Source organism: Magnolia sinica, chromosome 16 (assembly GCF_029962835.1).
Source record: "Magnolia sinica isolate HGM2019 chromosome 16, MsV1, whole genome shotgun sequence".
Classification (NCBI taxonomy): domain Eukaryota; kingdom Viridiplantae; phylum Streptophyta; class Magnoliopsida; order Magnoliales; family Magnoliaceae; genus Magnolia; species Magnolia sinica.
The window spans coordinates 66,782,592-66,795,770 of NC_080588.1; the positions used below are offsets into that span (position 1 = coordinate 66,782,592).

At 37.7% G+C, this 13,179-nt stretch overlaps 1 protein-coding gene and 1 long non-coding RNA gene across 5 annotated transcripts in view; one reads left to right on the forward strand and one right to left on the reverse strand.

The window, feature by feature from the left end:
* Nucleotides 1-13,179, forward strand: part of LOC131229330 (probable mannitol dehydrogenase) — an 86,607-nt gene that overhangs the window by 53,860 nt on the left and 19,568 nt on the right. The window lies entirely within an intron of this gene.
* Nucleotides 135-4,038, reverse strand: LOC131229336 (uncharacterized). 2 transcript variants are annotated; one of them, XR_009163263.1, is made up of 5 exons: nt 3,288-4,038; nt 2,930-3,007; nt 2,434-2,555; nt 2,278-2,339; nt 135-1,145 (listed from the first exon to the last, which is right to left on the reverse strand). It is a non-coding gene; the product is annotated as an uncharacterized LOC131229336 (long non-coding RNA). The 2 variants fall into 2 exon arrangements; XR_009163264.1 differs by lacking the exon at nt 2,930-3,007.

Consider the following 13,179-nt stretch of genomic DNA (forward strand, 5'->3'; position numbering starts at 1 on the left):
TTTGTATGGTGCTCCTAGCTAGCCATTCGAATCTGCATGAAACATTCTTGTGTGAGAAATCATCCATGTTAAAAATCAGATTAACTCAAGTAACACTAGACTGGCTCAAAAACTACTGGTCACAGAATCCAAAAAAAGTAAGAAAAAGTACAAAATAGCAAGCCAAAAAGCTGTGCATACTACTAAAAAACCAAGTCATCTATTAGTCATGTTTTACTGGTATCCATTAGTCATGTTTTACTGGTGGTATTAGAGGGAGTTCATGATATTAATTTGTGGCATCTGATGCTGACGGTATGCCTTCCATCTTGGGATTCTATTATTAAATGTCATTTGTCCATTTGTCAATAACATGCTTTTTGATGAAGCAAACTAGTATTTGTGCATGAGCAAACAGAAAAATTATGATGCCCATTAATGTGGAGACCACTGAAGCTCTTAGAAGCCACAATTTGCAAGCTGTGATAATATATCTTTCCATAAAATATCAGCTAGTAGTGTGGTGGCCATGAGATGTTTTTTCTACACCATATTTTCACCGTGACTGGTTTGTCACTCTTAGCAGTCATTATTCATATCAGTTCTCGATTTAGTTGCTGAGTCAACTTAGTTTGGATGGGAGCTCAGTATCATTTCTGAAAAAGTTTTCCTTTTTAAATAAAATCAGGAAGTTGATGGCAGGGGCCAAAGTTGGAAAACAAATTATCTATGAAGATGGAAAAACAAGCAGTGCGAACCAAACAACCTTCAAAATAAAATCAAATTTCTGGAAAGTTTTCATAATTTTCTTTTCATAGAAATATGCATCAAAAAAATTCTTTTCGAGAGTGGCTAACAAAGAGACCCTAAATGTGTTTCAAAAATAGATTTTTAAAATCTGATTGCCATTTTTTTTTTCATATAACCTATCATTTTTAGGTGGTGGGAGATATGTGTGCACCAACTCTTGGTGCACGCTGTCGCCAGAAGTCACACCCAACTTCTAATAGTTTGATCTTTTCCTTGTTTCTTTGTTTCTTTTTTGGTTCCCCTTCTAAATCTCCTCTGTTAAGAGAGGTTTGGAACTGCTTACCTTGCCTCTGTTAAACCAAAACGGTTCGGCAACACCCCGCTATGAGCATCAAATTAGGCCATGGATTTTTTACCTGCATGAAGCACGACATGATCGATTTCACATTAGATGCTCCGATATGTTTCCAATTAATCCAATGGTCACCAAGAAATGAGGAATAACAGCAAATAAAAATAAATGTGCCGTCTCAGTTCGCAGGAGGGCCTAAGGAATAAAACCGAAGGGTTTCTAGAAGAATCACTACTGTAGGGTTAAAGCCCATTGCAGGAAACAAGAAAAACCAATTTATTCACTCAGAAACAACATCATGATCTAATAATTGGCTTTAAAACCATACAAAAAGTACTGAGTGCTAACTGCTAGCTCAAATCAACCGATATTACAACCCCATCGGCTCACACATAAAACTCTCCTAAAATATCTCAACTTGAATTCAAAGTGTTGAAATAAGGAAATTTCAAGATAAAAGTCCAAATTCTAATGCTCCAGTGCTCTTAGAGCACTATAAGTTATAATGCTCCGAGTTGCATTGGGACACTGTTCATCAAGTCCAAGGTACATTTTATGGGCTACCTCTAAAACATTGCACTGATATGACATATTAACCATTTGATCAATGGCCTTAAATATGGATGGTCAAGGTCATTTACATAAATATGTCTAAGCAACAATTTGATCCATCTTTTTGCGAGAAACTATTATGGATTGCTTATGATTTTAAAGAATCACTTTTGTCAGGCAATCTAGCCATTTCATCCATGGCTTGGAAAAAGGATGGCTATAGAAACTATTATGGTTGCAATTGTTGGAGGTAGCAGGTTAGGGAATTGATGTATGTATTCTATATCCATGCCGTCCATCTGTTTTCGTAGCTAGATCATTTTGGTTATAAGCCCAAAATTGAAGAAGATGCAAATCTCAAGTGGAATATACTATACGAATGCCCTACTGGCCACCATTATATTTCCATAATGTTTATTTGCCATTGAACTTGTTGGTAAGGTCACATGAACCTTGATGAACGGTATTTTTTCTTATTCCAGAACGGTTTTAAACCAAAAAACTGTACAACTACGAGCAGAAGCTAATAAAATTTTGACCGTTAAAAAGTTCAAACGTTCAGATTTCACAATTCTCCACTTATTCTTCAGTAATTCGTATGCCTGAAACAGATCTAGCAAACCATATAATCTTTGATTTTTTACCTTCATTACAGTTTCTTCCTTCCACACATTAAATCCCTCGAAGCTAGACCTTGAAGAAGTACCTAATACATACATACAAAAAAATCAATGTAAAAAAAAGCGCAATTCAAATTAATGAAAGCAAAAAAAAAGAAAAAGAGTCAAGGAACTATCAACCTGAAACATATTCGAACAGCCTTGGGTCAGCTTTGATGGGAATAAGGCTCAACCTATGATCTAGGACTTGACCACAATGTGTTGTTTGCAACAAAGACCTTTTCAATAGCAATTGTAGGAAGCTGCATGTGGAAGAGACCATGACTAAAATTAACAAATAAAAAAGTGATTGTCTACACTAACCATTCAATGCAAAAAAAAAAAAAAAAAAAAACAAACTTAGCCAACCATCTCAAAAGATGGTTTATAAACAAAAAGGAAAAGTAAAGGGATATGATGCAACATCGCAACATTAAGCACGTAAGAGGACGATGAAGACTCTGTGAGAGACTGATGAAAATGAAAGCCAGTTTCAAACATGAAAAAGAGATCCAACTGTGAACAGTTGAACCCAAAATGGAAAACAATTCTAGAAAACATGCTGAGTCAACTCAAATTTGCTAAATACCTATATGAAATCTTGTACACACCACTGAATCAGGGATACCAAACTCACCGAGACTTGGGTAGTTAGGAATATGTAAGTTTGCGGCTCTGTTAGTTAAAACTGCCACCTGTCACACAGCAACTTGTCCTGAAACATACATATTTCAAAGGGACCTATCAATTTGTTCCTTAGCGAAACCAAGTCCACTTGGTTTTGGCGAGTTCTAAAGCCTTGGTTGGTGTAGCATATATGTAATTTTCACTATTTTTTTAGATGTCTTAGAAGCCAACGCCAATTAGTCGGGATAAGGCTTAGATGATGGTGATTTAGATGTCTCATAAGTGGCAAACAAACTAAAGAACTGAGAAGCATAAAGCAGTTGGAAATCAAACCTAGAAACCAAAAGCTAAAATTTTAAATGAATTACCTGGTATGCAAGAGTGACTGTTGGCAATTCCTCTAGATTTCAATTCTTCCATTATTAAACTGATACAATATTCCATTTGATCTCTATAAGGATCCCCTGCATCCTCAACATAACTTACTGGTGGTCATAGTCATCCTTTAGTTATCTTTTCTTTCTTTCTTTTTTTTTTTTCTCTATCTTTTATCTTTTTGGTTATGAGCTATGACTCATCTATAGTGTGACCAACTGTTTTAAAAAGTTGAAATAGATGTACAAATTAAGTTGAATTCTGTATAATGACAAAGGGATGGGAGAATTCAGTAGCATTTGACTTTTACCTTGAGTAATGGCCGCAACCATTAATTGGTTTTGTAAGAGCCATGCAAAAATATGATAGTCGACCTGTTTTGCTGTATGGATTCTCCCAATGACAAAATGGCATTGATATTGCTAACCACAACAACAAAAACAACGAGCCAAATCTAGTCAAGAGTTTTTATATTCTGATTTCTGTAATGCGAAAAAAAAACCCAATTCATAAACAAGCAGATTTTGAGTGTTTTCATATTCTGACTTCTGTAATGTGGAAAAAAAAAAACCCCCCAATTTATAAACAATCAGATTTTGAGAGTTTTCATGTTCTAATTTCTGTAATGGGAAAAAAAAAAAAACCCATTTCATAAACAATCAGATTTTGAGAGCTTTCATATTCTAATTTCTGTAATGTGAAAAAAAAAAAAAAAAAAACCAATTCATAAACAATCAGATTTTGAGAGATCATGAAATTGACAAAAAAAAATTGTCATATTATATCTTTAAAAAATATATAAAAATCTATTGGCTATTTTCTGTGTAGTCATCTGTTTTTTCTTGATTTTCCATAAAAGGGGAGTTAGATTTTTCTTTTTAAAAATAAAATACCTGAGATCTGTCGACATTTGTTAATAAAAGGAATAGTTTTGCGTTTCCTTTTGATTGAAAAACCTTCGCATTATAACTTTTTAAGTAAAAAAAAATCCATCTCATTATATCTTTCGAAAATAATAATAATTAAAAATCTAAAAGAAACGTCCACAAAGTATATTACAAGTTTAAATGTCATGTACAATTCATTTCTATAATTTCATGGATCAGAGGTTATAATTGTTCAACCATTCTGATTTTTAGAATGTAGCTTAGTGACCATTTTACAATTTAATTGATTCAGTTTGAGTTAATAGTTTAAAGGGGTACAATTTCTGAGTACCTATGTTTCAAGAGTTGTACACAATCTGAATATCAAATAACTGCCCTAAATATGATGAGTGGGAATATGGAATGCATTTCAGCATTTCAAAATGGGCTTTCTAAATGGAGTTATGATATTATCTCAGCATTTCAAATGGAATTTTCAGTTTGGAATATGAAATGCATTTCAGCATCTTAATCAGCTTGGCATTGAATGGTTTTATTCCACGTGCACCAGGATGACAATGGCAATGGGTCTGTATTATTATGTATGATCTATTTATTGATGGTATGGAGTGTATATTGACCAAGGTGAGACACGTTACTTATTTGAAGAAGAGTCTGATGTCTCTAGTAGCACTCGAGGCACTTAGGTGCAGATTCACTAGTTTTGATGGTATCCTTAAAGTTTCAAAATGGACACTAGTTATAGTTATGAAGGCACACTGGAACGAAAATCTTTACAGGTTGATAGTGAGCACTTCATCAGGTAGAGTTGTAACATCTGTGGTGGATTCCACGTCTGCATGTATGTGACATTCATGCTTGGGCCACCTGAACGAGTAAGGTATGAAGGTACTTTCTAACCATTGTTTAATTCCATTCTTTAAAGGTATTAATTTTAATATATGCGAGCATTACATATATGGTAAACATTTAAAGTTACTTTAAGTTTAGTTAACATGTATGTAAGGGTGTTTTTGATTATATGCATTCCAATGTATAGAGGTCGTTGTCCGTGGTTTCTAGTGAAGGGTCGTCATGATTTGTTACATTCATCGATGACTATTTCAGGAAAATGTGGGTTTATTTTATAAAAAAATAAATCCAACATTTTCACCAACATTAAGTAGTAGAAGGTCATTGTGGAAAAACAGAGATGGAGAAACGTAAAGGTATTAAGGACATAACAGTGGTAAATTCACTTTCGGGAAATTTAATCAATATTGCAAAGATGAAAGGATCATGAGGCATAACACAGTGTGCCACATACCAGAGTAGAACGGTGTTACTAAGAAGATGAATCAGACTCTCGTGGAGAGAGCCCGATGCATGATCAATAATGTTGGGTAAGCAAGGACTTGTAGATTGGGGCTATTAACATGGCTTGTTACATGAATCGGTCCCTTTTTATGGCCATTGAATGCAAAATTTCAAATGAAGTATGGAGTGGTTAGCAAGTAGACTAATCAAGACTACGAGTATTTGGTTATGATGCTTACTCTCATGTACTGTCAATTGAGAGAGATAAGCTAGACCAAATAACTAAAGTACATATTTATCTGCTTTGATGATATTGTGAAGGGGTACAACCTATATGACAGGGTCACACAAAAAATCATTCCTAGTCGTGATGTCAAATTCGACGAAGAATCCTTGTTTTGTAAAGATGAGCATATGGAACCAAAAAAGTTAGTCATGAATATTCAATTAGAAAAAGATGTGAGACACGAGCATATATAGATATGCAAACAAAGGTACAAGAGCAGGTGAAGCAGCCCCTTATGAGAAAGAATTTGTCGTGGCATCCCAGGTTATCGACAAGATACAATGATATCATGAATATCGCATTTGCTCTCATTACAGATGGGGAGGATCTATCTACTCTTCAAGAGGCTCTTGATAAGCCAGATGTCGAAAAATGGAAAATAACGATAGATTATGAGATTGACTCCTTATACAAGATCGAGACGTGAGAGCTAGTGAAGCTTCCCGATGACCGTAAAGTGATCAGGTATAAGTGGATCTTCAAGAAGAAATAAGATAGGTATAAGGCAAGGTTGATAACGAAAGGATACGCTAAGAGAAAATGTGTTGACTTCACATAGATATTTAGTGGTAAAGAAAGTATCTATCATATTTGTGTTGGGGTTGTTATTGAGGGTCAAATATTGCATATTAGACCCCAGTTATTGCCTGGATTTATGAACATAATACTGTTTAACGGCCTGTTGTAATCGTGTTTATGATACAAGGTGCAATTACAAGCTTAAACTAGAAAGGATGCTAAAAGCATGGATTTAACACTCCGAAGTCACCAGAGCAAGGAACAGACTCCAGAGGACTGAGATCAACGGATTTACATGCCAGGGATCCGAGGAGATCAAGCCGTTCACATTAAAAAGGTCCGAAAATGGTCCAGAATGCAAGATCACAGGGTTCCCGCCATCCGAATGATACGAAACTTCATACATGTGATGGGGGCCACAAATTAACCGTACATATTAAATTTCAACCATTGAAAATCTCGGAAAGTAGCCTAACAGACAAATCATCCTATTAATCTTTAATTTGGGGCCCACCTGATATTTGGAACTGTCACAACTTTGGTCTCGACGGTTTACATAAGATGAGAAAATGAATGGATGGATCAAATTTTTGAAACACATCATAGTGGGGCCCGTATATGAGGTGTGTACATTGCACGGGTACATGTACGCGAGCCGCACTGGACCAACGCCCGCCCGTGCCAGCGGCAACCTTCACAGAAACGGAAGTCTCCGTTTTCAGCTACGCAACGAACGACTGCTGGCCCTTTTTGCGGACGACTGCGGGACCCACACATCACCTGTACGACGGATCCGAGCCGTTCATCGTGTAGACGGCCTCAAATACTACAAAATCATGCTGAAATTTTACACCCATACGTGCACATGTGCACGATACAGAGGCCACAAACAGGCGGTCCTGCGACGTTCAAAATGATTTTTAGCGTGATTTTTTCTCTGGGCTGCGTCAATGGACGTTCAAAACCATCCATTCTTAACTGAAATTTCGTCATAAATCTAATGGACGGTGTGGATTTTTCTAAAAATACCTCTGTGGGGCCCACCGATCACGACAGCGAAGAGGTGCGAAAGCTTTCGTACATCTGCAAAAATCTGAATTTCTAGGCAGTTGTGGCCCACCATCTTTCATCATATGGTAAATCTGAACCGTCCATCATGTAGAGCACTCAAAAACGTCCTAAGAGACGGTGTTTCTTTAAAAATTGAGCGAGGAAAGTGGTAAGTTTTGAGATACCAAAACTTGGATGAGAAAAGTTCCACTCCGTTTCCTGCTGCGACTTTTCCACCGACTCCAGCCTTCCAGCAGCTATAAAAGGAGGTTGTAAACATGAGAGAAGGGGAGGAGATGATTTAGGGCAGCCGTGGAGGTTGGACGTGGAGCTGGACGTAGGGCTATTTAACAGTTTTTTTTTCTTCTTCTCCTTATCCTGATTGTAAATTGAGAGGTGAGTTAAATCATGGCCATGATTAGCTAAACCTCTTAGCTAGGGCTAAGAGGTGAAGCCTGTAGCGTGATGGGAGACTTTTGCTGTGCCTTTTGTTTAGACTGAATTGATGTTGATTTTGGTTTTAATTAAGGGAATGTTTTTTTTAGTTTTTAATGGTCTGTTGTGACTAAAATTACAATGGGTCTGCGATGACTTTGAGCATGTTCCTTTCCTTTTATGTGTATGACGTCAGGAAGCCCTATTTTTCACCATCATCTCCTGGGCATGGTTGGATGACGGTACCCTCCCTAACCTTCATACATTGATTGATTGGTTAGTAATTAGTTTAATTCTGTTGTTTGCTTTGTCTCCTGGGCATGGTTTGGTGATGGAATTCATTCTAATTCATATACCTTTCATCTCATGAAAACTAGATCAAGTAAGTTCAGTTTAATTTCCATGATTCTTGATGCAGGCATAAGATCTCCCTGATCTCTACAAGTAGATCCTCTGAATCCCTAGTTTTCCACCTCTAAATTTCTTAAGTTTTATATTAAATCTCTCACCATTATTCATCAATTTATATTTGAATTAGGTTTCATCTTAGACTAGTTCTATTTCTACCTAGTTTTAGGTAACGTACAAGTATCAGTCCCTTGGGATTCGACCTCGGTCTCACCGAGTTTATTACTACATCACAACCCTATACTTGGGGTGTAAACAGTTGGTTGCCTAATATGATCTTGAACTGGAACAGATGGATGTGAAGATTGCCTTCCTGCATGGGGAATTGAAATAAAATAACTACATGAAACAACCATAAGGTTACGAAATACAATGGCATAAAACAGGATTTGCATGTTAAAGAGGTCATTATACGGCTTGAACAGTCACCTAGGTTGTGGTAGAAAAAGTTTGATTCTTTCATTGTGAGTCAGAAGTTTATCAGGAGTGAATATGATCATTGTGTCTATTACAAGACACTTGGTGATGGAAAATTCATTGTCTTTGTATTGTACATCGCTGACATGCTTCTCTCTAGTCACAACATGTTTCAGATCAAGTTATTGAAGAATCAATTATCAGCAGTGTTCGTGTTGTCGACGATTTGTCGATATTATCGCCGATAATATCAGTGTCGCTGCACTGGCGACACCGAAACTTCAAGTTTTCGTTTCTCTACAGAATATCGGTGAAATTTTCGGCGAGAACCCATTTTTCGGTGATTTCATCAATAAAAATGGGTTCTCGCCGAGAATATCGGCGTGGTGTGGTTGAAATAAAGGGAAAAAAAACTTCAATTTCACGATTTTCGTACCTAATCGGAACTAGGAAGAACAAAATCCCTTTGGCCTCGATCGATAGCCCTGGTAGGTAAGAAACATATTTCCCTCTTTTTTCCAATTAGAATATCGATGTCGCAATTTCAGTGAAAAATATGAAATTTTGTTGGATTTCCCCTCGATTTGGGTCTGATTTAGAGTTTCGAAACCCTCGGTCAAAAACCCCTCAGCGAGAAATCCTCTCGCTCTGATATTTTCGTGTTAAAAATAAAAAAAAAACCTTAAAGACACGGTTGCGTACCGAAGAAGTGGATTGGCTGGAAAGTTACATGGGCCCCACAGTGATGTATTTATTATATCTACACCGTTCATCTATTTTTCATATCATTTTAGAGCATTATGCAAAAGATGAATCATATCCAAAGATCATCTGTACCACACCATAAATAGCAGCGGAGATAATGATTTTCACCATTAAACAATTTTTAGGGCCCACCACCCACCATAACGTTTATTTTACATCCAATCTGTTCATAAGGTCACAAATACGAGGAAAAACAAATTTCATATTGATCCAAAACTTCTGTGACCCCAAAAAGGGTTTCAATGGTAGACTTTCAATCCCCCACTGGTTTTTGTTGTGTTGTCCACTTGATAGTTAGATCGTCTTATTTTTTGTCCCAAGCCTTAAGACGATTGTTGAGGGTCAAATATTGCATATCAGACCCATTTATTGCATGGATTTATAAGCATGATACCGTTTAATAGCCTGATTTAATCGTGTTTGTGGTGCAGAGTGTATTTACAAGCATGAACTGAAAAAGGGTGCTTAAACCATGGATTTGACGCTCTGATGACACCCAAGGCAAGGGACAGACTCCAGGGGACCAAGATCGATGGAATTACACACCAGGGATCCGAGAAAATCAAGCCATTCACGTTAAAGAGGCCCGAAATTGGTAAAAAATGTAAGATCATATAGTTCTCGCCATCTGATTGGCTCAAAACTTCATACATGGCCTGAGGGCCATAAATTAACCGTACATATCAAATTTCAGCCCTCGGATCACTATGAAAGTGCTCCAACTGACAGATCAGCCCATAAACCGTTGATTCTGGGCCCACCTGATATCTGGAACTGTCTCAACTTTCGTCTCGGCGATTTAAATAAGATGAGGAAACAAATGGATGGATCAGATCTTGCATATACATTACAGTGGGCCCCGTATATACAGCATGTACATAAGGTACACAACTGCCGCGAGCTGCACCGAATCCACTAAAGCGGGTCAGCGCTGCTGACTCGCGTCTTCTTCCTAACACGGCAGTTGCCGTTTTAAGCTGTTGAAACGGACGGACGCTGTCCGTTTTTACGGACGCTAGTGGGCCCCATCCATGGCCTGTCCGGATGATCCAATCCGTCCATCGTGTAGAGGGCCTCGACTACTACAAAACCTTGCTGAACTTTTGGACTCATGCAAACACACGTGTACGATACAGAGGCCACAAACAGGCGGTCCTGCGACGTTCAAAATGATTTTTGGGGTGATTTCTTCTCTGGGCCGCGTCAATGGACGTTCAAAACCATCCATTCTTAACTGAAATTTCGTCCTGAATCTAATGGACGGGGTGGATTTTCCTGAAAATACCTCTGTGGGGCCCACCGATCACGTCAGCGCCGGACGTGCGAAAGGCTACGCACGTCCGCGAAATCAGATTTTCCAGGCAGTTGTGGCCCACCATCTTTGATCATATGGTAGATCTAAACCGTCCATCGTGTAGGCCAGCCAAAATACTTCCAAGAGACGTTTATTTTACAGGAATAACGCAAGGAACGCGAGAGTTATGAAGCCCCGAACTTAGCTGCGAAAAGGCTTTCGCTGCGTGTGCGATAGCTTCCCAAATCCGATTTCCACCATTCCAAAAGCTATAAAAAGAGTGCCAAACGTGGAGAAGGGGGTGTGCTTAAATAGGGGACGTTAGATAGAGAAAGAGAGGCGGAGAGAAAAGTGTTTGAAATTTTTATGTATTTTTTCTTTATTTTTCTTCTTTTACCTATGATTATGTTAGGCTAAATCCCTTAGCTAGGGCTAAGAGGTGAAGCTTGTGGCGTGATGGGAGCTTCTACAGGTTTGATTTAAACTGAACTGATTAACTCTGGTTTGATTTAAGAAATTCTTTTAGTCATTAATGGTTTGTTGTGATTTAAATTACAGTAAGTATAGACTGGTTAGCAAGTAGACTAATCAAGACTACGAGTATTTGGTTACGATGCTTACTCTCATGTACTGTCAGTTGAGAGAGATAAGCTAGACCAAATGACTAAAGTATATATTTATCCGCTTTAATGATATTGTGAAGGGGTACATCCTATATGACGGGGTCACACAAAAAATCATTCCTAGTCATGATGTCAAATTCGACGAAGAATCCTTGTTTGTAAAGATGAGTATATGGAACCAAAAAAGTTGGTTATGAACGTTCAATTAGAAAAAGATGTGAGACACGAGCATGTATAAATATGCAAACAGAGGTACAAGAGCAGGTGGAGCAACCCCTTATGAGAAAGAATCTGTCGTGGCATCCCATGTTATCGACAAGACACAATGATGTCATAAATATCGCATTTGCTCTCATTACAGATGAGGGGGATCTGTCTACTCTTCAAGAGGCTCTTGATAAGCCAGATGTCTAAAAATGGAAAACAACGATAGATTATGAGATTGACTCCTTGTACAAGATTGAGACGTGAGAGCTAGTGAAGCTTCCCGATGACCGTAAAGTGATCAGGTACAAGTGGATCTTCCAGAAGAAATAAGATAGGTATAAGGCAAGGTTGATAACGAAAGGATATACTAAGAGAAAATGTGTTGACTTCACATAGATATTTAGTGGTAAAGAAAGTATCTATCATATTTGTGTTGGGGTTGGTTGCCTAATATGATCTTGAACTGGAACAGATGGATGTGAAGATTGCCTTCCTGGATGGGGAATTGAAATAAAATAACTACATGAAACAACCATAAGGTTACGAAATACAATGGCATAAAACAGGATTTGTATGTTAAAGAGGTCATTATACGACTTGAACAGTTGCCTAGGTTGTGGTAGAAAAAGTTTGATTCTTTCATAGTGAGTCAGAAGTTTATCAGGAGTGAATATGATCATTGTGTCTATCACAGGACACTTGGTGATGGAAAATTCATTGTCCTTGTATTGTACGTCGCTGACATGCTTCTCTCTAGTCACAACATGTTTTAGATCAAGTTATTGAAGAATCAGTTATCAGTAGTGTTCGTGTTGTTGACGATTTGTTGATATTATCGCCGATAATATCAGTGTCGCTGCACTGGCGACATCGAAACCCCAAGTTTTTGTTTCTCTACAGAATATCGATGAAATTTTCAGCAAGAACCCATTTTTCGGTGATTTCATTAATAAAAATGGGTTCTTGTCGAGAATATTGGCGTGGTGTGGTTGAAATAAAGGGGAAAAAAACTTCAATTTCACGATTTTCGTACCTGATCGGAACTCGGAAGAACAAAATCCCTTTGGCCTCGATCGATAGCCCTGGTAGGTAAGAAAAACCTACATATTTCCCTCTTTTTTCCAATTGGAATATCGATGTGGCAATTTCAATGAAAAATATGAAATTTTGCCGGATTTCCCCTCGATTTGGGTCTGATTTAGAGTTTCGAAACCCTCGGTCAAAAACCCCTCAGCGAGAAATCCTCTCGCCCTGATATTTTCGTGTTAAAAAAAAAAAAAAAAAAAAACCATGAAGACACGGTTGCGTACCGAGGAAGCGGATTGGCTGGAAAGTTACATGGGCCCTACAGTGATGTATTTATTATATCTACACCATTCATCTATTTTTAGATATCATTTTAGAGCATTATGCAAAAGATGAATCATATCCAAAGATCATCTGTACCACACCATAAATAGCAGCGGAGATAATGATTTTCACCGTTAAACAATTTTTAGGGCCCACCACCCACCATAACGTTTATTTTACATCCAATCTGTTCATAAGGTCACAAATATGAGGAAAAACAAATTTCATATTGATCCAAAACTTCTGTGACCCCAAAAAGGGTTTCAATGGTAGACTTTCAATCCCCCACTGGTTTTTGTTGTGTTATCCACTTGATAGTTAGATCGTCTTATTTTTTGTCCCAAGCCT